Source organism: Heteronotia binoei, chromosome 21, assembly GCF_032191835.1.
Source record: "Heteronotia binoei isolate CCM8104 ecotype False Entrance Well chromosome 21, APGP_CSIRO_Hbin_v1, whole genome shotgun sequence".
NCBI classification, from domain to species: Eukaryota; Metazoa; Chordata; class Lepidosauria; order Squamata; family Gekkonidae; genus Heteronotia; species Heteronotia binoei.
The window spans coordinates 102488289-102511114 of record NC_083243.1 but is presented as its reverse complement, the minus strand read 5'-3'; the positions used below and the strand labels follow the sequence as shown (position 1 = coordinate 102511114).

The window sequence follows — 22826 nt, the reverse complement described above, 5'->3', positions numbered from 1 at the left end:
GCTGATTCCGTGGGAGACCAAGCAGAGTGCGTGGGTGCAGAATATAGAAAGCCAGAGCCATAGAATCTGTTATTTGCGTCACTCTAGGAGACAGGGCTGTTTGCCTGACAAATATATAGCATTAATCCCAGTTTTATCAATATATGGCTTTTGCTATTTTAACCAAATAAAAGTGTGAGGTGCGTGCATGTGCTGTATATGTGTGTCTCTGGTGTGAATAAGAGGGTAGGTGGTAAACATTAATTTTCTCCAGATTTTTCAGTATGTGGGTGACTGAATAGAAGGGTGGGGCTGTTAAAATGCATCCACGACTTCCCTTCGCTCTGCTTGGCAAATATGCAAAATATCAGGTTTCCTATCCCCACCCCCCTACCTAAAAGTACAAGAGATGGGAAAGCATGGGAGATGCCCCTGCATGGTATGTCTATACAGTGTGTTGGCCTCGCTATACAGCTCGTGTTTTTGAGATATGTGTGGGCTTTAAAATGTATTCAGCTCCTTACACACCCTCTAACATCACCTTTGTCTCCCCTTTCTCTTCACGAAATCTCCCCATGCATTATGGGGGGTTAAATAGATAGGAGGAGGGATGCAAGTGCACAAAAATCTCTCCCACGAATGGGGGTACTTGCTAATTAACTCTTTTTCCTCGATTTGAAGTGTTTTTCTGCAAGCACAAAGCTTCGAGCACAGACATCTTTTATGATGAACTGGAGCCTCTGAAGAGGAGAATCTGAACGTGACGTCAATCGCTGATAACTGACGCAGCCTTGCAAAGGAGTCTCAGGCTGGCTTCTTGCAGCCTGCAAGCACTAATGGTTCTATTTTTTCCCCCATCTCCCTTCCTAGTGAATTACTAGAACGCAATCACACACACACACACACACACACACGTTTTTAAAATGTGTGTGAGTGTACGTGTGTGTATTTATAGATTCTTTATTCTCCAGACAAAGGGGTTTTTTTAAAGGGTGGGGAAAGAGGAATGTTAAAAGCAACCTCTCTCTTTGTGCTGTGTGCAATTCACTCTATGTTGGGGTCTCTTTTTCACAGAATAAGCAAGCCAGCTTGCTTGAAATCCACGTTTGTGCATGCTGGTACAATAGTGCATGGCCCTTTATGTGTGGTTGTTGTTTGAATTTACTTATGAAGACACTGCAAGAAGACAAACACAACAATGCTTGCAAGGCAACAGGCAGAAAGGCAGACTCAGTACAACTGTGTTGGGGGGGGGGTGAACAATATGGAAAGCGATCAATACCCACCCACCCCCCATTCTCTGCAATGTTGCAACTAAAATAATCCTGAATGGTGATGGAGAAAGAAGTGGGATGGGGGGAGTGAGAGACTTAATGCACATTTAATATTTTGAACGTAACATTCCAGCGAAATGCCTTTGTGCGGATTTTTTTTTCTCCCCAGCACTTGCTAAAAATAGCACCAGGGTTTTGATCGCGTTCCAGAAATAGACAGAGGGTTGCACTTGTATATAAACGCCAGCGCGGGTGGAAGAAAACCTGGACATCACCGCAGTATATTTTCCCAACTACTGTCTGGAAATTAATTGTTGGGTTTTCCCTCTCTCTGTCCTGTATGTTCTCCCCCCCACATCACCACTTTCCCTCCTCTCCCCAACCCCAACTCTCTTCCCTTCCCATCCCTACCGAAGGAGTTCCCGTTTGGGTAAGTAGTAATATTTCTTGTGCATGCGGCAGAGTGAGTGATGGTGGATCTTGCCTTTATTTTATGCATGCTTTGGTTTATTTTGTCTCTCCTGCTATTTTTATATTAAGGGGAGGGGGTGGAGGAAGAGGGAGGGGAGAGGGGAACATACTCGTCTGCTTAACGAATTTGGTGCATGCACGGAACTCAGACACAGGGAATTCTTGCAGAAAGGGGAATCACCCTGTCGGTAAATCTCTGAATCAATAGCTAGCTGCAACTCTCTCTCTCCTTCTCTGTCGGCGCTGTTGAGTCTCTCTCTCCCTGTCTCTCTCTGTCTCTGGCTCTCACTCTTTTTTCATTTTTCAGAAAGGTGGCTAGACGCAATCTAATGGCAAGGCTTCTGTGTAGCGAGAAAGAAAGAGAGAGAGAGAGAGAGAGAGAGAGAGAGAGAGAGAGAGAGAGACTTGGTAGATTGCATAAAGGTTCATGGAATATGCTGACAATATCTTGCTCTTTTTTGCGTTCTGCTGGAAAAGCCACTGAAGCAGAGGCTGGCTGGGAGCTCTCCACGGAAACGGGTGCTGAAGAAGCATCCCTGCTCCTTAACTTTTAGGCTGGGAAGTTGCTGCTCTTTTCCTCCTGGGCAGCTCGAGCAGCCTGCCTAGTTCTCACCGGGGCATCCTTTCTTGCACAGATGGCGGTGGGGAGGGGAATTTGCCGACCCTTTAGCTCACTGTTAGTTAAGTGCCGGGACCGTCCATTCTAACTCAGGTTTTCTCATCGCCTGCGTAAAAGAGCCTCTCCGCTTGGACTTGCCTGCCCCTTTCCCGCCTGTGCGTTTGAAAAAGCCTGCACCTGATGATGGTGCTTCGCAAAAGAGGAATCTATAGGTTGTTTTATTTGGACTCACCCCTTCTCCTCGCACCCACCTCCTTTTCTCCTTCCGAAATGCCCACACCTTCTGCCGAACGTTTGTGTCTGTGTCTGTTATTATTGCCCTTCCTTCGCGTCTTTAGACACCAGATGAGTTGGTGGAATGACTTGAAAGTGGAGGCGAAGTGATGTTGAGGATTTGTTGTGGTGTGTACCGAACAGATGCACCGTTACGTGGCCAATGCAAACATTAATCATCAACCACCCCTCCCCCCGTACCTTCTTAAGTCAGGGATGTTCTTGTTAGCCAGTGATCAGGCAGGATCAGCGGTATTCTAGCTGGCACAAACCATGGCATCAGATTGCTCTGAAACACATAGATATCGCACAGCACCAATTTTCATTAATCAACGTGTTTCAGCGCTAGAAAGGGACAGTGCATTCTCAACCTGACATACGGGGTGGGGGGGGGTGGGCTCTTGTAGTAGCAGCCTTATATCAGCAAAGGGAAAAGATTTAAGGCGGGTAATCACGAGGGAAGGAGATTTCCAAAAAGTACAAACAAAACACATTTCAAGCTTAGAAAATCGGTGCACCTACCACACACAAAGCCCAGCAACACCTGCGGTTCCTGCAGACAATGAGAGGGATGCAGACATGATCATCAGGAGAGTGCAGAAGACAGAGAAATAGGCTTGGTCACAGCAGCCCTGCCTCAACTTGTGTGCAATAGTTTGGGCATTTCTTGCCACTGAGGCAAGACAAGCCAGTGAATCAACTGCTGAGCAAGCCACCACCCACTGATGCCCTTATAATGTATAGAGAACTCGTCGCCTTCTTTGGCTTGCCTGGCTGTATTTGCAAAATGGGTCCTTTTGTTTTTAGCAAATGCAAGCCACTTCCAGCGTGTAAAAATCCTGATGGGATATACATATGTGAATATTGTACAGACCAAAAGTCGGTGGAAACCAAACAAAAAAGGCTCCCGTTTTGTCCAGCTCCCAGGACTCACCCCCCCCCCGCACACACACACACACACACATCATAGCCTCACTTTTACCAGATCATCCTCGCACATCTCCTGGCACAATGCATAAGATTACCCATAACTGGATCCTATTAAATAATTCAATGGTGGCGATGTAATTTTGGTTGCAAACTGCACGGATTTCCAAGTCGTGACTGTAAAAGTGAGTAATGTGTGCTGGCTGCGTCATGGCTCCAGTCACAGATGGTTCCAAACTGACGAGGAATCGTGACTTCGACTTGAGACGTCCCCTCTACATGAAAAGACCATCCAATCAAAACGGCGTCAGGGGGGCAGCTGGACTCCTCCGAGCTTGCTTTCTTGTTGCTTCCTCATCTGTGTGTGTGTGTGTGTGTATGTGTGTGTGTGTGTGTGTATATCCTGATGGGATATACATATGTGAATATTGTATATATATATGTGTATATATATATATATATATATATATATATATATATATATATAGCAACAAGTTGTAGAAGGGAAAGGGAGCGAGTGAATAAGGGGTTAATCTTGGGGAAATCTTCTGCACTTAGCAAGATCGTGACCCTCCCACACACTACTGTAGTTTATATACATACCTGGAGGCAGGGATGCTTTGCCACGAGTTTCCTAAACACACACGCACGCACACGCACACTGGGGGAGGTGATGCCTGTACCTCCAAGAAAGGATCCTACTCACCACAGTGGCCCCTTGAGCGACTGGCAAAAGGTAAGTGACGGGGAGAAGGAGGGGGGCTTACAACTTGGCGTCCTTCCTCCCGGAAAGTGCTCCCCACCGTTGGAAGGTGCCAGTCCAGAAGGTCTAAAGCAAGGAAGTTGGGAGCAAATCCGCAGCAGTGGGAAGCAGCCGTACTTGAAGGGGAAGAGGGAGCAGGTAGAGCTCAGTAGGAGCTTGCATCTCGACGAGGATGCCTTGGCTGCGCTGCTGCTGCCGCTGCTGAGGCTTGGGATGGATTTGGTAGAAGGAGGCGGCGGAGAAGGTAGGAACTTTCGGGTCTCTTGGTAGGGGCTCTGTGCTCTTGAGGCGTGACAGCAGTTGCAGGGCGGAGGTAGCCCAGAGGGGGGAACTTCCAAGTTCTTGTCTGTTAGCACTTGGTCGAGGATTTCTTCTTGAACTTGGCGTAGGAACTCCGAGGAAGTGGCGACTCTTTCCCTATTGAGCTGATGCAGATGGGCACCATGGCGTGGCTTCCAGTTTTCAGCTGACCTGGAGTTAGTTCAGTGGCTTGATCTGGGAACTTTTTAACTGAGAAGAGGTCACCCCCTCCCCGAATCTCTTATTTCAGAGGGCCGCTGAGCAGATGCTCGGAAGTCACTGGTGTAGAGTGATGGACAAATTAAAGTGTAGCCCTCGCTTCTCCCACCACCCAGCGTCCCAACGCTGTTGGGTCTCATTCCGAGTGTTCAGCAGCTGCCATTGGCTGACCTCCACTAGCGGGGAATGCAACTCTTGGGTGACAGTAGCTGGTGACAAGGGACCCACAGTGATTCGGAACTTTTGACCCGGGATTTGGTGAACTTTTCTGGAGCCCATATGGCATACGAACTGGTCTTTGAGGTGCGTCTCCCCGCCAGCCTATCTGCCCTATTTAGATTCATGCCTTGATAGCTGTTTTGTAAGCAGCTTCATCCAGAACCCACTCGAACCTCCTCCCTATCTTTACCCCCGAGGCACGCAGCAGAAAAAAGTCTGGCAAGCTTAGCAACACTATGGAACGTGGTCTTCTCTTGTCTAGGGTTTGTTGAATAATTAGAAATGGAAATGTTTCTTTCTGTTGCTCTCCCCCCTCCCCTTTTGGGAAAAAAAGAGGGAGAGAGCGAGAAATGTGAGGAGCCTCCTGATTGGCGAGTGACGATTTTAGTCCGCACCAATGAACTGCTTGCCTCATCTCTATTTATTTAGTGCTCAGGGGGAGAGTTTTCTCTTTACGCAGCGTCTGTGCACAGCGCTAGACCCTCTGCTCGGGAGCAGAAAGCTGGAGGGGTGTGGGGGGAGCGCATTCCGAACTCTGCTCTGCTTGGAGAGCCCCCCGCCCCGAACCCGCAAGCCGGTGCTCCCAGCCTCTTTACGGGGAGGGGGGAGGAGGAGGGGGCCGGGTGCGAAAGGCTGGGCCAAGGGAACACCCCCCCCCCCTTTTCTTCCTTCCCCACCTCTTGCTTTCCTGAGTTGGAGATCTCGGCTTGGGCTTGGAGAGGGACTCGGTGGGGATGGAGCGTGTGTGAGTGAATGGACCCTGGGGCGGATGATGATCCTGTAGTGTCCGGGAAAGCAGCAGTCGGCCGTCTTTGGGTGCTTTGGATTTTTCCCCCCCTTTGGTGGCAGCCGGATGGATGGATGTAGGAAGCCACGGGAGACTTTGTCCTTTGCGAATCTTTTTGCGGTCTGGGCTTGCTGTATATAACTACCTAGCCGGGAAGCCCTTACCCCAAAAAGCATTTGCGGAGGGCGCTTTCGCCGAAGGAGCAGCTACGCGACCGCCAAGCCTTGGACTTACCTAGACTCTTTGGGCTACCTTCTCTTCCCTCTTCCCCCCGTCACCCCACGACCCCTTCATCCCGTCTCTCTCTCTCGAGAATTACACGCCCTTCCCCTTTACCCATTCCCACGATCTCTTTCCAGCCTAACTTTCTTAATCGACTTCTCCTCGCTCTTTTCCGTGGACGATTTGATGCTTCTGCCTTTAATTTCTTTTTCTTTCGCGGAATAAAATGCAATAAAACTTTCTCAAAGTTCAGAGGGCCCCCTTCCCCCTCCCCCCCCCCCGGGTGTGATGTGTTTCATCCCCCACCACTCCGTCGGGGGGGGGGGGGAAGCTGAACTGTCATTTGCCCTCTCCTGGAAATTGCGACCTGGCTCTATCAAGTCACTCTTGAAAAGGAGGGGAGATTTCGCTTTATCACAAGCTGGGAGTGGGTGGGAAATTCGGGAATCACCCCATAAATAATAGGGAGGGGGGAAGCTCACGAATCACCCGCGCTTTAGGGGAGACTCCTGTAGCAGGCGATGCCTCTCCCTCCCACCCCGCAGTCACTTCCAACCTGCTTTTAGACAACTTCCCATCCTTCGATCCCCCAGGTCTTCCCTTTTCCAACTCAAAGTGGCCGCGATCGGAGTAAAAAAGACCAAACCCGGGGGGAAACCCAGCCAAGACATCGCTTTTGGATGAGGCGATTGATAGCGAGCGCAGCCGCCTCAGCCCCAGCTGTTTAGCACAGTGGAAACTGCCTCGTCTTTGCTTTGCCATACACACAGCGCCGAGAGGAGTTAGAGCCTGCATTGCTTTGCCTTCCCCCTTTGCTGTAATTAGCAAGTCGGCTGTCTTGGGTAACAGAAAGGGGGGGGGGGGCGGCAGGAAAGCTTCTCTTAATTGCTGCCCCCAGTCTCAAAAGAAGGCACATTTCTCTCACAACCTCGCCCCGTACAGACCAGTGAAAGAGGCAAGAGGTGAGCAGCAAGTTGCCAGTGGAAAGCCCGGTTGCCGCAATCTAAAGGCCTATTGGCTGCAAAAGCCTTCTGGAGGGGAGGGGGAGGTAGCCCTTCTCCAACTATTGACTGCTCTCAGGATTCCCCCTTCTTAAAGTCTTCCGGCCAACCCAGAACGGAATTCGGCTGAGGAAGGGAGTGCTCTGGCTCCGGAGAGAAGGATGCAGTGGAACCACTCAGGGCGAGTGGTAGAGCCCAGGCGAAGGGCCGCTGTTTCTCCAGAGATAAAAGAGATGTTGACAACCTGAGGGTGTTTCAGGAAAGAGTAAAAGGCCGCCCAAGGAGTGAACGGAGAAGCCAGGCAAAAGCAAATAAGCTCATCGGATTCCTGTCCAGCCCACCCTTGCCAAACTTGGCCCAGATTGGTGGCTCTAACCTTCGTAGTTCAAACTGGCTTGAGGGAGGCAACATCAGAAGGGTCACGCCATCCTGAAGGCAATGTGTATTTGCCCAAGGTTTTCCTTTTCGCTCTCCTACACCGCCACCGCGCCCCACATGCAATTTTGGCCACCTTTCCCACCCTCAGCAAACCTTCTTTATAAACTGTGAGTCCCGAGAGCATCTCTGAAGGGCAGGACACACAGGAGAGACAGGGGTACTTGAAGGAAAGGGAGAAGGGGAGCACAACGACGGATCAGCTGTGGGAAGGAGCTCTCCTTTTGCCTTGCGCATCCCTGCCGGAGGAGAATCCCAACCTAAGTAATCTGGGAGGGGCGGGGTGTCTGAGGAGAAGCGTTTAGAAAGCCAAACCACCGTGGATTAGCTCATCTGTTCGGCTCTTTACGTTGGCAGTCAACTGTTGCTACCAGTTTGGGGAAACTGCTCTAGTTGGCAGAACCTGAACTCCTACCCTCAGCTCCAAGCCCCGTTATCCAATGTGGGTTTAATGGAGAAAAGTCAGTCGTGGCGTCCCTTCTCCCACTCGTCGCCCCGGTTTTTTTCAAGGTAGCATTTGGCAGGGTGGTAGGAAGCGCCATCAGTAGTTCTCTGCGAAACCGCAACAGCCTGGCTTGTTCGACGTAAAGTGGGCTGTGTTGGGTGGGAGCCTCTGAATCAGGAAGGGATGACTTTCTCCTGGGCGTGAGCTCAGTGGGCTTCCCCGAATGCAGCCCTTTGCATCTTCCGTAAAAAGGCTCTTGCTGCTGGAGAACAGGTCCAGAACGCCAGCAAGGCCTCATCTTCCCTTCCCTTCCCTCCCAATGAAAAATGCTCACGTCTTTGCAGGCAAAGGCTGCGGGAAAGCTGGGGGTGCGTCAAAGGGGATGCTGATTCTTTTTTCCAAGGGGGGGGGCGGTGGCTAACCTTTAACAATTCTGCATGCCTCGCTTATATGTTCCCTTCCCTATTTATGAATAGAGATGGCTTCCCAAAAGAAAGAATGACGGAGAAAAAAATTCCCTCTAGCCCCAGACAGCCCCCCTCGAAGGCCCCCCTCTCAGCCTTTAAATTTCCATAGCACACTAGGATTGACCAAAAGCCGAGGGTAGTTGGCTGAAGAACCAGCTAAGCAAGCTTAATCAAGTGAAGGAGTCAAAGGCCTTTCAGGAGCTTCGAGAAATGAAGTGGGCACTGGGGAGGAAAGGGACTTAATACACCGCTCCCCTTCTTCCTGTTCTTTGAAAGGTGCTCTTGTCCCCAAACTCTCGCTTCTTTCCTCCTGCGATGTGTTTGGAAAGAACTTTCGAGCGGTAGTTGAAAGCCAGGGATGGTGGAACCAGACAAATGCGAAAGGCTCCTTCGGCGGAGGGACGTCCTCCCCAGAAACTGTTCCCTCCTTCCCTCTTCCTTGATCCCCTCCAACAGAACCTCTTTGCCCTGAACAGCGCTAACGTAGAGGGACGCTGTGCTTCTTGCAGGTGGCTGGTTTGGGCTCTTGCGCGCACCGAGGCCTCTGAAAAGAGATCGGATTCCCGAGGCAAGGAAGGAGAAGAGAGGACTCGCCTAGCTGGGAGATGCAGGTGAGATTCACGCCCACACACCGCTCATACACAACCCTAACAGCATGAGCTGTGTTTGCACCAAAGGTCACAGCAGCGATGAGATGGCTTGGAGAGACTAAACAAGAGCCAAAGAGACTAAACAACCTGCTCTTGATTTCACTCCCACCTACTTGGAGCAGAGGAAACCCTCCTAGGTAGGTACATCCTGTGTCATCTCTCTTCCCCTCTCCCAGCATAGTCTGCAGATTTATTATTTGTAGAATTCAGGGCTGCAGATATGAGAGGTGTCCCCCCTCCCCCAAGGGGAGAGTAGTCTTTTTGTCTTTTTTGAGAGGCCCAAGAAAACAAACTTTGACCTGAATAGACCTAGATAGTCTGACCTTGTCAGATATCAAAAGCTAGGCAGGGTCACCCCTGGCTAGTATTTTGAATGGGAGACCTCCAAAGAATACCAGGGTCATGATGCAGAGGCAGGCAATGGTAAACCATCTCCAAATGTCTCCCACCTTAAAAACCCTGCAGGGTCACCATAAGCTTTCCTCATCAAAGGCTCCTTAGAAAGCTTGAGAGTCATGGAGTAAAAGGACAGGTCCTCTTGTGGATCAAAAACTGGCTAATTAATAGGAAGCAGAGAGTGAGTATAAATGGGCAGTCTTTGCAGTGGAGGACGGTAAGCAGTGGGGTGCTGCAGGGCTTGGTACTGGGTCCCATGCTCTTTAACTTGTTCATAAATGATTTGGAGTTGGGAGTGAGCAGTGAAGTGGCCAAGTTTGCAGATGACACTAAATTGTTCAGGGTAGTGAGAACCAGAGAGGACTGTGAGGCACTCCAAAAGGATCTGTTGAGGCTGGGTGAGTGGGCGTCAATGTGGCAGATGAGGTTCAATGTGGCCAAGTGCAAAGTAATGCACATTGGGGCCAAGAATCCCAGCTACAAATACAAGTTGATGGGGTGTGATCTGGCAGAGACTGACCAAGAGAGAGATCTTGGGGTCATGGTAGATAACTCACTGAAAATGTCAAGACAGTGTGCGATTGCAATAAAGGCCAATGCCATGCTGGGAATTAATAGAAAGGGAATTGAAAACAAATCAGCCAGTATCATAATGCCCCTGTATAAATCGATGGTGCAGTCTCATTTGGAATACTGTGTGCAATTCTGGTCACCGCACCTCAAAAAAGATATTATAGCATTGGAAAAAGTCCAGAAAAGGGCAACTAGAATGATTAAAGATTTGGAACACTTTCCCTATGAAGAAAGGTTAAAACTCTTGGGGCTCTTAAGCTTGGAGAAATGACTGCGGGGTGACATGATAGAGGTTTACAAGATAATGCATGGGATGGAGAAAGTAGAGAAAGAAGTCCTTTTCTCCCTTTCTCACAATACAAGAACTCGTGGGTATTCGATGAAATTACTGAGCAGTCAAGTTAAAACGGATAAAAGGAAGTACTTCTTCACCCAAAGGGTGATTAACATGTGGAATTTTCTGCCACAGGAGGTGGCGGCAGCTACAAGCATAGACAGCTTCAAGAGGGGGTTAGATAAAAATATGGAGCAGAGGTCCATCAGTGATTATTAGCCACAGTGTGTGTGTGTGTGTGTGTGTATGTGTTTGTGTGTGTATTTTTTTTGGGGGGGGGCACTGTGTGACACAGAGAGTTGGACTGGATGGGCCATTGGCCTGATCCAACATGGCTTCTCTTATGTTCTTAGTCAGCTGTGACTTGATGGCACTTTCCACTACCAGTAAAACAAAGCTTTAGAAACAGCTAAGGTGATGATCAGGATTATCTTTATGGAAAAGGGAAGAAACTTTATTGAAAAGGGAAGAAAATGCTCTGACATAATTTTTCTGCTGGCTGCTTCGAGACAAGAAGTTTCCAATAAGGAAGATGATTTCAACAGTAAAAAGGAGTGACGCCAAGGTTCTTGTCTTATCCTGCAAATATAATATCTAAAGCTGGACAGAGATATGGCAGTCATTAGCACTGTAACAGAACAAACACACTAACCCTCATTCTTGTCCGCACCCTGTCTCAAAGGAATTCCTTTCAGCGCAAGTGATTTCTAAAGACCGCCTGTTAATGTGCCTGGGATGTGTTAGGCCAAACTGATCCTCCATCTTACCCACAAAGGGAATGACCAAATAAAATCAAGCTAAAATGAAAGTTTATTTATTATTGCTGAAAAAGAAATGAAACTAGTATTTTTATTAGCCTATAAGCTCTTTCCTTTTGAAAATAGAATATATCCATTTTTTCCTTCCCAGCTTTTAATGAAACACGAAAGGCCATTTTCATCTCCAGCAACCTGTCATACATCCACACTAAACCCATTTTCTTTTTTTTTAATGTTCAATCCATAATTCAGTTAAGATGGACAATTTACAGTCCCTGCAGTCTTAGAACTGCAGCATACCTAGGTTGAGGAAGCCCCCTCCCCTTTGAAAACAGGTTGCAGCATCCTTTTGCAAAGGGCCTGCTTTACTTTTGACAGGATGACAACAGCAGGCTTTAGAACTGAGCACCTTTCCATTGATTTGATCAGGGTTACCAAACATGGATATTGGCTCCACTGAAGTTAAAGCAAAGTGACAAAGTCAATTGGGGAAGGGGCTTTTAACCATCTATATAGACCATAAAGGAGCCAACAAAATGCCATCTCCACATCCGTCAATTGTTTCTGAAGGGAAGAAAAACCCTCTCCGTGAGCAGGACAAAACCTTATAAAATTTCAGTTGACATTTTTAAAATATATACTGCCAGTTATAACTATCAACCTAATTAATTCAAACATCATCTCCAAAAAAGAGGTTTGATCCAAAACTTGCAGGTTTTTTATCTCATCAAAAACAGTTTTAACTATTTACCAGTTACATTAATTCAGAGCTTATATCTTGTCCACTACTACATGCTGGTAAATATCAATTCAACTTATTACATGGATTCATAATGATGTACCAGTAGGCAAGACTGTAGCCATGACAGTTGCTTCACTCCCTTCCTTGCTGACCTTTGAAATTCAGTCTGTAGAATACCCCCAATTCTTGATACCCCCTAATACCACCCTTGTTACCCCTACCTGACACCCCCGTAACTGCAGTGCCTGCTTACCATTAAGTTATGACAAGAACCTACCAAGAATAGCACTACCCTAATGTCACCAATGGGGAGATGACATCTAACCTTGGATAAAGACAACTAACTCTACTCCCCCCCCCCCCAAAAGCTCCACAAAATGTCGTAAAAGTTCAATACATTATTAAAGAATCAGGGTATTCTACAGACAGGATTTCATTCATAGAGAGAAAAATCTGACGTGTTCTGTCTGTTGTTAAATGGGGTGTTGGTAGTGGACAGAATAATTAAAATGTTTGATTTAGTCTGCTCAGGCAATTTGAAAGAAACAGAATGAGAAATAACACAAATCAGTTATGTATGTATGTATAAGTACCCAAAGCTGAACAATTTGCCCCCAAAGTGCATTCTAACTGTCTATATTTAGTATTACAAGTCTTTGCCAAGAGTTTTCAGGATGCCCTTCTAATTGGAGACTGTTTCTGTCAATCTTTTGGGGTCCTTAATTGCATAGGAAGCCATTATCAGACAGCACATAACTATAATGCTCAGTTTTCTATAACATAACAAAAATGTTCACCAGAAAGGTATTATTACAGTCTTGTAATACTAGCATTGTCATTTCTTTTCATTATTATGATTATTTATGATGATGATTTAAAAAAAAAAAATTCAGGATGCCTATGGAGTATAATGCCACACAGTATAACAATTCAGTGAATGTTTACCTGGAAATAAATCTCACTGATTTCAATAAGATTTATACCCTAGTAAGTGTGCACAAGATTTCAACCTTAATTTGAGTCAGGAAAGAAAATGATCTGCAGAGATTTTAGAATAGGAGTGAAAAGTAAATAAATACATTTAGTGAATTCCTCTGCCCAGCTTAAGCACATACAGTTTTTCTCTGGTACTGCCTGAAAATTGATAACGAATAGACCACAACAGCATTAAATCAGTGCATGTTTTTGCAGCCAGTATTCAGTGAGGCTATATAAAAATGTCAGGAAGAAGTCAGGAACAGGTGCTGGTTTTTCTTCTGTAAGGTGTTTAGTCCCTCTATTGCTGCTCAAATGACATATATATGGCCTCTGAATTCAGTGCTGTCTGCTTTGGAATCCCCCCCCCCCATGAGTTTCTGGTTAAACATTGGACAGGTACTTAAAAAAATCTTTATTTAGACTTGAAAAATTGTTTTGAGGAGTTGGTAGGTGGCTTTGTGATTGACACATGAGCCACTAAGTGCTGTGCATAACCCTTTCAGCTGCACACTGGAAAAACATGACTCCGTTGAGCTTGATCCAAATGCAGTGAAAAGCTTCCACAGTGGGCTCACTAATAAAGAAGCCTGGGCTCACCCTTAGCAGAGGGACTTGTGCATTTTATTAATGCCCATGGGCTTTTGTATAATATCCAACCGCAAGCTCAGGATCCATGTTCCTTCAGTAAGCCCTGTGAAATGTTGATCACAGTTCCACACTCAATCAGCCTAGTTAATTTGCATTTCATTTGTCTATGATTTTCTGTAGACCAGCATATCTGTAAAGTCTAGGAGCTGACTAGAAATCACATTAAAAGATTTTTTTTTATCAATAGGTTAACTTGGCCATATTACATTGCCACATAATATCTGCTAACAAAGTTGTCCATTATAGACATCCATAAATTAAAACATCCATAAATGAAACCATCTTTAAATTCTGGGAAATCAGTGGAATGTAATTTTGCTGTTTTGTAGTTTTTTCCATACCTTCGCATTTCTGTTAAATAGTTGATTAACACTTAAAAATATCAGAGCATTTATAATTCTTACATTCCAGTTTCATACAAATCTAGGAATTATATCATGTGGCTGTTAAAGAATCAGTCAGCTATGTAGCTTTTTAAGCTTCTCCAAATAAGAAAGTTAATTTCCAAATTATATGTATGTAGCAGTATGTTATATGTAAATAACACTTCGAAATCCTTTATTTCAAGGCTTCTCATTTTTTCTGCCTAATGCAAGGAACAAAAATCTATTTCTTAATCTCTCTCCATATAGATCACTATGTAGGGAGGGAATCCTAGGTCTTTCCCTTCTATCAAAGACAACAGCATTGTAACAGAAGAGGAGGCTAGGAAAGGATAAAGGAGGAGTTCAGACTTCCTCCTACAATGAGTATTGCCTTCTTAGGAGGCCCAGTTGCCACTTCATGAATTATATCTCCATTTCCTAGCCAGTGATCCCACCATATGGAATGTCATTCTGTTTCTGCTGACTCACTTGGGAAGGCAGACAAACAAAATAAGATGCAACAACAGCAACAAAAATAATACCAACTTACGACCTTGTGACTTCTGATGGTTGGTAGTATTAAAGTGTATTTCTGTTATTTACTGCAAAGAATTACATTTAAATCGCTACATCATGGCCAGCATTATTGGTGCCACTGACTAGGTTAAATTAACAGTAGCAATAAGCAGATTTTGTTATAGATTCAGAAGGCTGGAAACTCTGAGCAAACCTTAGGCAGTCATTTATTTATTTACTTCATACGTATTATCATTGGAGATTACGGCCCTATCCTAAGCAGTAATCAAGCTCCTGAGAGGCATTCTGGGTCACAGTCAAAGATTCCCTCCCACCAGACACAATCAAAATGTTTTATGAAAACAAATCACACAAATATAACTTGCTTGGTTCCTGAGAAACCTGTGCCCACACAATTCTGTCCCCTAGTCCTACTACACACACACACACAGTGGCTGAGAAGGAGAGGTGTTCCCTTGTTGAGGACTATAAAGGCTGGGAAGTTACACAAAACTGTAATTGGCATAATTCCCATATCAATAATTATACTTTTGTTTATACACGCACACATACACTGCTACACCTTGTTGATGAAAGAAATATTGTCTAGATTATTTTGGTAACTTGTTTTATGTTCAGAATGCCAGTGCAGGCTATTTTAAATATCTCTAAAAATTTTATTTTATTTACGTTACTTATAGTCTACTTTTCTCACAGGGACTTAAGGTGGATTGAGTCAAAGTACAGAAATTGCAGCTGTATATTTTAGGGTTAATGTATTCCTTAACATGTAAACCTAGTTTTATTTACTTAATTTTGTTTTTACCATTGTACAAATGTTTTCATTAGAATGGCACAAGTTGCCCATTATATATGATTTTAGTATGGAATTAGGCTGGAATTACAATATATATTTTAAAATTCTCCAAAATGATTGTTTAGTGTGATGTCAGTAATCTCAGGAGATCAGGGTGTCAAATTCCAGTGCCATTAGGGAAAATAGACATAAGGGTGGTAGTGAGGAGCATGCACAGCTATAACGATATAATATCATCAAAGGTATCTTCACAAGCTGTTTAATTATGGGCTGTTGCATGTAGTCAATCCTAGTTTCTTAAATCTCTGAATAAGAATTCCCCACCTCAATTCCAACTTCAGCTTTCCACTGCATGCATCTTGAGCTCCTCAATATGTTGGTAGTTCTGAAGAACTAGATATTTTGTCAAGTTCTTCATCACCCAACACTTAGCAAGGATCCGTCTCCAATAAATCGGCATAATTGTTTTCCCTATAGAAGTCATTTAATGCAGTTCCTTTTGTGTGCTTGAGGCTGGCCTGGTGATGCATTTAGAAGGCCTTTCTCAAGACTCAGAAAAGAAGCTCTAGCTAACATGCTGTTTCTGAGACAAAAAACACCCTAACTTTCTGATCTGAAAACCCAGCAACCAGAACTCATAGCAAGAACAGGTCATATAGATGGAAATTACTGTCATTTTAATGTAAAAGTTGTAAAAAAAAATGTGGAATCATGTGACTCAGATTTAGCTGCTACAGCATTTAGAATTTTCCCCGAAGTTAAACTTTTTAATAAAAAGGAAAACTGAGCAAAAGTGTCCTGTGTCATCTTAAAAACAATACTAATAATAGCTGCATAATGGGAACACTTAAAAAAAAATTAGAAATTGACCGCCTCTCTTAAAGAACCATAGTTTTCACATAAAATTTTCTAATATGATTATTTCATATGATTATTTATTTCATTGATTCATATGATTCATTTATTTCATATGATTATTTATTTAGTTAATCTATTCATAGGTTTAATACTAATTTGTAGGTTTAGGCCTCATATATATTTAGGCCTCATTACATTTTTTGTAATCCTGACAATGTGGGTGTTTTCTGATACGAAGGAAAGGGCTGTTGTACCGTAGACCGCATTTCTGTTTATGATCTATATCACTGAAAACCATGCTACAAAAGACTAAATAGATGTGCTTTTATCGTATATAAAGGAAATGTCCTTTGAACAGTATGTCTATATGATCCTGTATTGAATCTGTACTGAGAGACTCTCATGAAGTTATTGTATTTTCTTGGAAAGGAATAGAGAGCTAGAAGTCCAATTAATAAGGAATGAGTGGGCATAGGCATCTAGCAGCCAACCTCTTACTTCATCACAATATCGAGAATGTAATTGTTAATTTCAGAGAAATATCCTGATCGATTGGCATCTTTAAAAAAGAGAGAGAGAGAGAAAGGTTCAGAACAGAAATGTGCTCTTTTTAAAGTCATGCTCCAATTCTTGCACTCTGATGTCAGTTATCCATGTTATTCTGTATCTTTAAATCCTATTTACAGCATTGCTGCTGGGTTTAATCAAATACAGTTTATTATATATCAGATGGTCTGAATATATGCAGTGCTGTAGTCAAAAAAATAATGCTTTTGACTGAAGTTTTGCTTAATAACCAGATTGTCTGATACCCTTGTCCCTCAAGTGATCTGCATTTGAAGGACCACACCTGTGTCCATACCCTTGACCACAGGACTGGTGCTTATAAGACTATGAAAATGCTGGTCATTGAAGATTACTGTATACTGCAAGGACTCCATCAGATCCTCTGTGTATGTTTTGTGCATGCACATTGCTCTTGCTGTTAATGAGAGTCACACACCTCATTGTCTTTTTGGAATATTCTGTCTGCACTACAAATACCTACAAGCACAGGACTTTATTCTCCCCCACAGGAATGAACAGCAGCTATTGGGAGGGGATGAGGCTCTGTGGGGAAGAGGACCCATGACTCAGTGGTAGAGCAGCTGCTTGGCATGCAGAAGATCCCAGGTTATATCCTCATCTCTTGTTAAAAGGAGCAGGCAGGAGGTGGTGTGGAAGGCCTTCCTGTGATCCACCAATGGTCTGATTCAGTACAAGGCAACTTAATGTGTTCAAGTATTAAGCAGTGCACTTGGGACACTGTCACAATAAAGCAAAACTTGCTCTCGTCTTCATATGGTGCTAGGGTGGGAGGTGCTGAGGAAATGGCATAAGACCACAAAAAGTCAAGGTCCTGGGAAGGCCTTTTAGAATAGTCATAGCCACAAAAGATCAAGTACCCATCTGCATTGCCTCAGCCTATGTTGTTTCTTTAGTGACACTGAAATGTAAGAAAACTGGCTGTATACGCTAGTTCATATGTAGAGAATATCAAAAGTAATACCTGTAGCAGGCCAGGTGTTGTTGCAGGCGGCCTTTATAAAGAAAAATGAGGCAGACTTTGGGTGTCATTTAGACAGCAGAATAGGCCCTCAACCCATGAGGTGCAAACCATTAGGAATGGATTTTCCTGTAAAAATTGTATCAAAATGAACGAGAGATGTGCAAAATTAATATTGTTCCTGTTCACATCAGTGAAGTTTGTGAAGAACAATTTGCCTGTAGATGGTTCCTCATGTGAATTAGTGGGTTGGTCTCCTGACAGGTGTTTCTTCCCACATTAGGAATCAAAACATGTTGGGCTGGCTCACAAACTAGCTCCTAAAGCCAGCCCAACATGTGGGGAGCATGTACTCAGGGAGCATAAAACAATGAGGAGTTCTATTTTTGGAATGACAATTGATTTTGGTAACATCAGCCAGGTAAAAATAGGGTCCCTGCCTATGCATCTTCTCAAAAATAATGTTGCATCTTGAGCATTGAGTCACCAAAACCTATTGCGTCAACAATACAGCTGCTTATGGATCCATATAATATAACTTCAATTTTTTTTTTTAAACGGTGATCCCATCCCCACCCCACAATTAACAGGCTTGGGAACTTGACCTCTCTGCTTACATTTCATTGCTCTTTTATTCCACCCCCCTCACTTGTATTTCTTTTCCTTTTGCTCCCTTCATTTATGTGACTCAAACCATCTCTTTTGCTCTATCTGTCTTTCCTGGAATCCTTTCCACACACACACAAAGGCTTGTCAATCAGTTTTCATGCTATCCTCCTTCTCTGTGCTTGTTCCTTACCATGAGTACAAGAAGCACTTGTATGAAATGAAGGAGTAGGGGAGCTAGGAGGCAGGGTACAAGTTCATGAGCCTGTAGACTGCCCAGCAACAACAGGCAAATGTCTGATAGATGTGCTGTCACATCCTAATTGAACGCTGTTCATCGGAGACCAGAACAAATGAAGTCAGCAAGACTTGACACAGAGGTTATGGAACACCCCAGTTATTTATTAAGATGGATTATATATTATTTTTAGAAGTGCTGATCAGTATCAGAACAGAATTTAGGGTTAGGAGGGTCATTAGTAAAATATAGTATAGCAGCTGTTATGGTGTTACTGGTACTTATCACATAAGCATCTGATTGCTTGTTCACTCTATTGCCTTGGCATATGTGAGTTTCATGAGCAGGTTGATGACACCTAAAAGAAAGGACTATTTAGCCTACCTCTCTTCCCTTCTTTTTATATTTGCCATAGCTTTAGGACCACATAGATTCCAATGAAATCTCCCAAACATACACGAAAAATGTTGCTATGCGCCAACATGTTACTAATATGTTTCTATAGTACAATCATACAATGGGAACCAAAAGTATTAAACTTGGACTGAGAAATCAATATTCAAATCAAAGCACATACATATTTTTATTAGGCCAATCACAGTTTCTCTTTTGGAAACGAGGAACACTGATAACCTGCTTCATGAAGCTCTTAGGAGGGGAGGAAGCAATTTGATTTTGATCCAAGACCACCATTTCATGCAAGTGCAGTGATTCCAGTGAGCACAAGAAACTCCTACATGCATAAGCATTCCTAATTCCTTCCACTGAAAGTTCGACATACGCAAAGAGGTGCAACGTATAGTCCATCACTGCTGAATAAAGATGTGTATATTTGCAGAAACTATGCAAGTACACACGAAGCTCTGGACTGGGACATACATATATAAGTGCAGTTACACATATTTAAATCTCATTTAAATAAGTAGAGATTAAGTATATATAATTGGTCTGGATTACTTTCTAAAATTGCTATAGCTATGATCTTAATACAATAGATATAATATACTGATCCATTTTTAGAGAAAATTAAAATTGCACTATTCAAAATGGAAGCTATTAATATATCCTCATAGTTTTGAATACTATCTGATTATTATAAACATATCCTTGAATTCCCTCAGATTAGGCCTACTTAGTTGTAAAATTTAGACAAGGAGGGCAGAACTCCTTTCTCATTGAATAAGATGGCGATCTGGTCATCATAATTTAATCTCAGAAAATCTGCAGAATCTAACCCATAGTTCAATGTGAGTGTTATCAAAAGCTGTGCCATATTAGTTTTATTTTATTGTCTGTAGGAGAGAGAGTGTGAGCTATATGTTGTAACCAATAGATAAATGTTTCTTTTTAAATATTGAAATTAAACTAATTTCTCCATGAACAACAGTTTCCCAAATAATCTGATCTCCTTTTTGCTACTGGGAAAAAAAATGACACAAAAGTTCTTTCTAAAATCTTGTGTTTCGTTAGGCAAGCTAAAACAAAGTGAACCAAAAGAAAACAGAACATATTCCAAATTTGGGCAATAAATGATTAGATTTGGAAATGGTTTTAAAAAGGAGACCTTGTTGTTGTTGTTAAAATAACAGGAAGTTTGGCTGTGTAAACTCCACAAAAGAAGTGGGAGTTTTGCAGGAGTTTTTGGATTAGCAACAGAGGTACCATATTACATAATTTTAAATATATGCATTTTATCATTGATAATTACTGTGGTCTAGAAAAACTGCTTTATGCACTGTTGTTTGCAAAGTGAGCTTTGTATTTTCAAAAAGGTGTTGCACATGGATGGTTCAAAGCAAAACCCCCTGCATGGTGCCTTAGGATGCTGGGTTGCTTACTGTACACATCTGCTAACTGACATATTTGACCCAGATGATTATGTGCTAAGGCAGGGTAGGGAAGGTTGGCTCTCCTAATGTTTTTTGCCTACAGCTCCGATCAGCCCCAGTCATTGGCCATGCTGGCTGGGGCTGATGGGAGTTGTAAGCAAAAAACATCTGGAGAGCCATTCCCTACCCCTGGTATAGACTGATTCTAGATTTCCTCTCCCCTCTGCCAACAGGTGATACAACTGGCTGCCCATATTTCAGAGATTCTGAGCACAGTGTTTTGTAATATCTGTACTATGAACCTTGATCAAATAGAGCAGGGGTGTCAAACTCATTTTGCTATGAGGGCCAAATCTGACATAAAACAGACCTTGTCAGGCCAAGCCATGTCAGGCCAGGTCATGTGTGTTCCTATTTAAAATTAGGTAGCAGATATATAAACTTTATAATAAGCCACAGAAAAACACAACTAATTTTTTTTTAAAAAAAACTTAAAACATGCATAAAACATTAGCACTCATTGGTCTTAAAGATGGTTTCTTTGTATGTCTCCAGTGGGATCCAGGGAACCTGGCATAGGAAGCTCTGGCTCTTTCCTTCCTTTCCCAGGGGACCAGGAGGGAGAGGAGCCTCAGCCAATACAAGAAAGAGAAACTTGGCTCACTAGTTCTGCTATGTGAATGATAGCCTGGAAAAGCAAGTTATCCCTCCCCTCTCCCTCCCCAAGAGAGGAGCCTCAGCCGGTGGAGAAAAAAGAGGCTCCTGTGCAATTAAGCAAGCCTTGCAAAGCAAGCTGTGATGTAGAAGGAAGCAACTTTGTGCTGCAAGCCTTGCAAAGCAAGCTGTGATGCAGAAGGAAGCAAGAGAGAGGGAGAAGGAAGCAGATGACAGCCATTGGCTTGGGGGCCTGATAGGAGTCCTCTGGAGGCCTGATTCGGCCCCCAGGTGATATGCTTGACACTCCTGCAATAGAGAGTTAACCATGGCCAATTCTCTATTGGAGTTTAGTGATAATATATTTAATAATACATTTTAATTAATTAATTAATTTATATCCCACCCTCCCCGCCAAGGCTGGCTCAGGGCGGCTAACAACATGAGGGTCAACAACAGCATGCCCAACCATTTAACAGTAAATACAAACAACATTCAATATAAAAACATTAAAACATTTAAAATATCTGGTGCTAATTCGATGTATCCAGACAACAAGATATTAGTGGTGGTAATCAGACTGGTCGATTTTTTAAACTTTTGGAGGTCCCAGATAAGCCACTGGTGGTGTTTCTGGGCCCAATCCATTGATGTAGATGTCATTATGAAAAAGCGTGGTGGAAAAGTGCCATTTTGCAGGCCCTGCAGAATTGTATGAGCTCTCGCAGGGCCCTCACCTCCTCTGGCAACTTATTCTACCAGCTAGGAGCAGTGATGGAAAAGGCCCTGGCTCTTGTTTAGACAAGCCTAACTTCTTTGATGCTGGGAACCATCAACCTGGTCTCGGACTGAAATGCTCACTGGGGCATATATGGGGAAAGGTGGTCCCTAAGGTATGCATGACTCTGGCCATATAGGGCTTTAAAGGTGATAACCAGCACCTTGAAGGGAATCCGGTACACTATCGTTAGCCAGTGCAGTGCTTTCAGCACAGGCCGAATGTGCTCCCATAAAGGAACTCCCATTAACAACCTGGCTGCAACATTCTGCACTAGCTGGAGTTGCCGGATTTGGGACAAGGGCAGCCCCATGTAGAGGGCATTGCAGTAATCTAATCTCGAGGTGACTGTAGCATGGATCACAGTAGCCAAGTCGTCACGAACAAGAAAGGGAACCAACTGCCTTACCATCTGCAGATGGTAAAAAGCTGACCTGGCAGTGGTAGCTACTTGGGCCTCCATCATTAAGGAGGTGTCCAAGAGCACTCCTAAGATTTTAAGCTGCGCCCCATTGAAGGTCGGTAAATGGACCTCTGGTCCCAGACCGCAGCGACTTAGGTACAGAACCTCCGTCTTCATCGGATTTAATTTCAGTCCACTCAGCCTGAGCCAACCCGCCACAGCTTGTAATGCTGCGGAAAGATCTTCTAGGGTGGAATCGGACTGACCACCCATCAACAGGTAGAGCTGGGTGTCATCAGCGAACTGGTGACAACCCAGCGCATGCCCCTGAACAACCTGGGCAAGAGGGTGCATGTTAAATAACATCTGAGAAAGAACCGCTCCCTGCGGCCCTCCACAAATAAGTGGGTGTCACCGGGATAGTTCTTCCCCTAGTGCCACTCTCTGTCCCCGACCCTGGAGAAAGGAGGAAAGCCACTGCAAGGCTAACCCCTGGATTCCAGTGCCAGCGAGGTGACAGGTCAGTAACTGATGATCAACCGTGTCGAACGCTGCCGACAGGTCTAATAACATCAGCACCGCCGAGCCACCTCTATCCAGATGTCTCTGGAGGTTGTCTGTGAGGGCGACCAGTACCGTCTCCGTCCCACGACCCGGACAATAACTGGATTTATGTGGGTTTAGCATGGAAGCGTCATCAAGAAAACTCTGAAGCTGCACTGCCGCAGCCCTTTTA

General features: G+C 44.1%; 1 long non-coding RNA gene across 1 annotated transcript in view; it reads left to right on the top strand.

Moving 5' to 3' along the window:
* Nucleotides 1-4073: 4073 nt before the first annotated feature.
* Nucleotides 4074-22826, top strand: part of LOC132589109 (uncharacterized) — a 147931-nt gene continuing 129178 nt past the window's right edge. Inside the window, exons 1-2 of the long non-coding RNA XR_009556545.1 lie at nucleotides 4074-4283; nucleotides 8911-9012. This is a non-coding gene — a long non-coding RNA (uncharacterized LOC132589109). The remainder of the gene's footprint in view (nucleotides 4284-8910; nucleotides 9013-22826) is intronic.